We start from the raw sequence: 6,000 nt of genomic DNA, 5'->3' as shown, positions 1-6,000 counted from the left end.
AGAACACACAACCATGCACCTCTGACTCTCCCACAATTATTTCACAAACAAAAACTACAGCCCAAAAAACGACAAATTTTCCTGTCCTCCTAATAACAAAACCCAGTCCCAAAATTTGGCAAATTCTAATCTTAAAATAAAAGTGAAATACTCATTAATACTACCAATATTCTTGGTAAATAAATTAAAAAGAAAAGTAATAATAATACATAAATAAATTAAACTTCCAAATCTTTTTACCTCAATAATCTACAACACAACAAAACGGGAGGTAATCGGAGCTTCAGTCCACACTACCACATTTATATACTTTATTATTTTGTTTCATTTTATTGTATTTATCTATTTATATGTTCCTGTGTGTGTGTGTGTGTGTGCGTGCGCGTGTGTGTTGTTGTTGTTGTTGTTTTGCTGTTGTTTTAATTTATTTATTTGTTTATTTTTGTTTTAATTAATTAATTAATTTATTTATTATTATTATTATCATTATTATTATTATCATTTTTTTAAACATTCTTTTTCATTTATATATATATATATATATATGTGTGTGTGTGTGTGTGTGTGTGTGTGTGTGTTAATAATCCCCCCCTCACCCCCACCCCCACACACACACACTTATTATTTTACATTCACACTGCCAGTTCTACTCACCGTGCTTTGTTTTGTGTCCTTTCCTGTGACTTCTCATCACTTTCCTTTCATGAACTGTGCTCTCTCTCCCTCTCTGTCTGTCTGTCACTCACTCATTTCATTTGCCTGAAGAACAGCTTTTGGCTCAATACGTAGACACGCACGCACACGCACGCACGCACACACACACATACCCACGCACGCACACACATACACACCCACGCACACACACACACACACACCCGCGCACGCACGCACGCACACACACACACGCACAGACACACACGCGCGCGCTGTCTCTCTCTCTCTCCCCCTTTGTCTGTCTGTCTGTCTGTCTCTCTCTCTCTCTCTCTCTCTCTCTCTCTGTCTCCCTTACGCTTGACTTGTGAATGGATCGTGCAGCAGTGACACAGAAGGCGAATTTACTTTTGTGTCACCACACGGCAGCAGCGTTATTGATAATTTTCTTATATCTGAAGATTAACGAGCAGGGTGTGATCTACACATCGATGATTGTTTATATTCATGGCGCCTACCAGTAGTACTAAAGTGGAAAAATAGTCAGTGCAAAGAGAAGAGTCAGGAACCAATTGAAAAGGGGGATTGCTCTGATGAAATCAGGATTATTTGGAATGATGAGAAGTTGCAGATATATGGTGGTGGTGTGTCCATCGAGATCGATGATGACCATCGTTGTCATCCAGCTGGGGGATGGGGGGAGGGTGGTGGTGGGGTGGGGGGGAGGATGCTCATGAATCTATCTGTGAATGCGCAGATGGCTGAATAGTCCAATCTGCGCACGAAATGTTCGCTGACAGTTGGGGCAGACAAAGACAGGCATACCATTGTCAGGGAGCTTGTTTGCCCGTGACTTTCTGGCCTGCCTCTTCTGAACAGCTGCAGCAGTCCTGTTGGCCTCGCACAACTTGGCGCCTTTGTGCACAGCAGCGCGCCATTTGTCACGGTCCACTGCAGATTCCTCCCAGGAGTCAGGGTTGATATCAAACGCTTTCAGAGAGACTTTCAGAGTATCTCTGAAGCGCTTCTTCTGACCTCCGTGTGATCTCTTCCCTTGTTGCAGCTCGCCATAGAAGAGCCTTTTGGGCAGCCGATGGTCTGGCATGCGCACCACGTGTCCAGCCCAGCGAAGCTGGGACTTCATCAGGATGGTGAAGATGCTGGGAAGGGTGGCTTTTGCGAGCACCTCTGTGTCTGGGGTCCTGTCTTGCCACTTGATGTTCAGTAGCTTCCTGAGGCATGTTGTGTGGAAGTGGTTCAGCTTTTTGGCATGTCGTTGGTACACTGTCCAAGTTTCGCAGGCGTACAGTAGTGTGGGGAGAACTACTGCTCTGTAGACCCTTAGCTTGGTCTCAAGACTAATGCCTCTTCTGTTCCAGACATTTGCATTGAGTCTACCAAAAGTTGCGCTTGCTCTTGCAATCCTGACGTTCACTTCATCGTCGATTGTCACATTTCGTGACAGTGTGCTGCCAAGGTATGTGAACCGCTCCACCGCACTGAGTCTCTGACCGTTGACTGTGATGTTGGGCTCAACGTAGGGTTTCCCTGGGGCTGGCTGATGGAGAACTTCAGTTTTCCTCGTGCTGATGGTAAGGCCGAAGTTCCTGCTGGCAGTGGCAAACTTGTCGACGCTGAGTTGCATGTCAGCTTCAGATCCTGCGTTGAGGGCACAATCATCAGCAAACAAAAAGTCTCTGATGATGTCTGTCATGACCTTGGTTTTTGCTTGAAGCCTTCTGAGGTTAAACAGCTTGCTATCTGTTCGGTACTTTAGGCCGATTCCAACATCGCCATCTCTGAAGGCATCAGTAAGCATTGCAGAGAACATGAGGCTGAACAGCGTTGGAGCCAGGACGCAGCCTTGCTTGACACCATTTGTGACAGCAAAAGGAGCAGATGTTTCACCATTGTCCTGGACTCGAGCCTGCATGCCTTCATGGAATTGGCTGACCAAGGAAATAAATTTCCGAGGGCATCCGTACTTGGCCATGATCTTCCACAGTCCCTCTCTACTCACGGTGTCGAAGGCCTTAGTGAGGTCGACATAGGTGGAGAACAGATCAGCATTTTGCTCCTGACATTTCTCTTGCAGCTGCCTTGCAGCAAACACCATGTCGGTGGTTCCGCGCTCTTTCCGGAATCCACATTGGCTCTCAGGCAAATGACCTTGGTCAAGGTGTGCTGTGAGGCGGTTTAGTAGGATCCTGGCAAGTATCTTGCCTGCGATGGAGAGCAAGGAAATGCCCCGATGGTTATCACAGGCTTGCCGGTTCCCCTTTCGCTTGTACAAGTGAATGATAGATGCATCTTTGAAATCCTGGGGGATCGTCTCTTCTTTCCACATGAGTGAGTACAGCTGATGGAGCTTCTCAGTCAGCACAGTGCCTCCATCATTGTAGACCTCTGCTGGTATGGAGTCTGAGCCTGATGCTTTGCCACTGGATAGCAGACGGATTGCTTTCTGGGTCTCAAGAGGTGTTGGCGGATCGTCCAGTGCTTCGTTGATGGGGACTTGTGGGAGACGGTCTATGGCTTCATCATTTATGAAGGAAGGGCGATTTAAGACACTGTTGAAGTGCTCAGCCCAGCGTTCGAGAATTTTCTCCTTCTCGGTGATCAAGGTATTCCCATCTGCACTGAGGAGGGGGGATGATCCTGAGGATGTGGGGCCGTAGACTTCTTTTAAGGCATCATAGAACCTCTTTATATCGTGCCTGTCAGCATATCCCTGGATCTCATCAGCTTTGTCACTCAGCCACTTATCCTGCATCTGGCGTAACTTTTGCTGAACAGTCCTGCGGATGGCATCGTACGCATCCTTTTTTGATGTGGACTTTGGGTTGCTCAGGTAGGCTTGATGCAGACGGCGTTTCTCATCCAGAAGCTGCTTGATTTCATCACAGTTTTCATCAAACCAGTCTTTGTGCTTTCTGGTCATGGGTCCCAGGTCTCTGAAGCTGTACTATAGATCAGCTCACGCAGGGTCCTCCAGTCAGACTCCACATTCTGGTTGTCCAGAGAGGCGGATTCCAGACGATCTTCCAGCAGCTCTACAAAGGACTGTTTGATGGTGATGTTTTTCAGCTTAGCGATGTTAAGCCGTTTTGGAGCCTTCTGGCCTTGGGGGCGTCTCTTGGGCTGGATTCGAATATTCAGCTTTGAGACTACAAGGCGATGGTCTGTCCAACACTCGGCGCCGCACATGGTCTTTGTTACACGTACATCTTGCCTATCCCTTTTCCTGACGATGACATAATCGATGAGATGCCAATGCTTTGAGCGAGGGTGCATCCATGACGTCCTGTTACGGGTAGGGAGGCAGAAAACTGTGTTGGTTATCAGCAGTTCGTGCTCTGCACAGGTCTGAAGCAAAAGCAATCCATTTGGGTTGCAGTGGCCCACACCGTGCTTTCCAATCACTCCATCCCAGGAGATGTAGTCAGAGCCAACTCTAGCATTGAAGTCCCCAAGAATGATGAGCTTATCTGCTTTAGGGATAGCAGCAATGACAGAGTGAAGGTCCTCGTAGAACTTCGCCTTCACTTCATCCGGGTTGGTCATGGTTGGGGCGTAGACACTGACAATGGTGAGGTGCTTCTGGCCAGATGCCAGTGGAAGTTTCATGGTCATAAGCCTATCGTTGACTCCCTTTGGGATTCCAGCTAGCTTGCTGACAAGTGCTGTTTTTACTGCAAAACCAACGCCAGCCTCACGTCGCTCTTCGCTTCCTCGTCCACTCCAGAAGAAGGTGTAACCAGATCCCTGTTCACAGAGCTCGCCTTCGCCTGCAAGCCGAGTCTCACTCAAGGCTGCGATGTCAATGTTGTATCTGGCGAGTTCGGATGCAACTAGTGCCGTTCTCCTTTGGGGTCTGTCCGCGTTATCTCTGTCCAGGAGAGTCCTTATGTTCCAAGCACCAATGGTGAGAGGAACGATCCTTGTTTTGTTTTTTTTCTTTCTTGTTTCGACCGCTGATGTAGGGTCCCCGCCAGCCGCGGTATGCTGGCCAGGGTGATATGGAGCAGGCAATTTTTAGGGCACCTTTTCTAGCCCCTTCCTCATGCCAGGGAGGTGAGCAGTGCATTCCTAAAGAGGGCTGCTCAGACGCTCAGACGGCTGCCGAGCTCCATCGCTGCTCCTGTCGACGAAGAACGACCCTATGGCCTGAGCTGCCTGCGTGCAGGTCTGCGGCTGCGACTGCCAGTGTACCCACACCTGTCGTTTCGTCGCTCGCCTGTCGCCACAGGACTTGGGGGTGATGAAATGATGAAGGATGAAAGGTCATTTTGGATGATTGATGACTTGCGCGATGAGTTTGTTTAAAGTGAAGAGGAGTTGCGCAACGTCGACCTCACTCTCTCGTCCGGGTCCACCAATTTCCAGTGGCAAGACTAAGTCGAGACGACTGGAGGATGAGCACGGATGCAGTGGATGACCAAGATATCCTTTCGGTGTCTCATCTTGCTTTCTGCACTCCACAGTGCGTTGCTGTAACCGCCTTCCTCTCCGTTGAACCGATAGGTTTCTTCCGCAGGTTCTGCCGGATCCAGACTTCGCATGCATGGGTAGACACACCCCGGGGGCCAACTGCGTGTGGCATGCACACAGCACAGTGGAGCTAGATGGCCGTCGGTGGCTGTCCTGAGCCAACGCCCCTTTATGGATCTCCATAAGGGTGTCTAGCCACCCGCCTCACCAGTCCCGGAAGGGAGCGGTGGGAGTGCCGGTTTAGTCGCCGGCAACCCGACCCTGAACAGGTTGTACTGGATTACAGGTTACCAATAGCAGATCTAATGACCTGACCTGACCGCAGATATATAAAGAGGAGCTAGACAGCAATGATTTCAAAGCCCACGGTATGTTAGATTTAGATGTTGATAGCGGGGTTGAATTGTTCACAAAATCTCTATATGGAGCAGCTGCTTGTATGGTTAGAAAGGTCAGAAAAAACTAAGAAATAATTCAATGACTGGTTTGATATGGAATGCAGGCAGCAAAAGAAACGGGTCAGAAGATAACAACGTTACTTTTTCATTCATAGGGATCAGTGTATTGTAACGGGAGAGAATGAACTGTTTCACATGTTTCCAAAAGTCAGATAGTTTGGGGCAAGAGTAAAAGGCGTGTTCAATGTAATCAGTTTCTTGACACCAGTTGCAGGTGTTTGTGTTTGACACCCCCATTTTTGCAAGCAGAATATTCGTTGGGTAAATGTTATGGATAAATTTGAAGTGGAGTATTCTCAGACGGGATTCATTTGGGCATTCATAAGCTAGGTTGAAATAGTCTTTGATATTGATGTCTAGTTTGCGCTTCCAAAATTGTGTTGCACATATTTCATGGTTT

At 48.0% G+C, this 6,000-nt stretch overlaps 1 protein-coding gene across 2 annotated transcripts in view; it reads left to right on the top strand.

The window, feature by feature from the left end:
* LOC143301385 (uncharacterized) overlaps positions 1-6,000 on the top strand; it is a 158,679-nt gene that overhangs the window by 50,142 nt on the left and 102,537 nt on the right. The gene's annotated exons all lie outside the window — the stretch shown is intronic.

This window comes from Babylonia areolata, chromosome 27 (assembly GCF_041734735.1).
Source record: "Babylonia areolata isolate BAREFJ2019XMU chromosome 27, ASM4173473v1, whole genome shotgun sequence".
NCBI lineage: Eukaryota > Metazoa > Mollusca > Gastropoda > Neogastropoda > Buccinidae > Babylonia > Babylonia areolata.
Note: the sequence above shows the minus strand (reverse complement) of the source record. Positions and strands in the feature narration are given on the sequence as shown.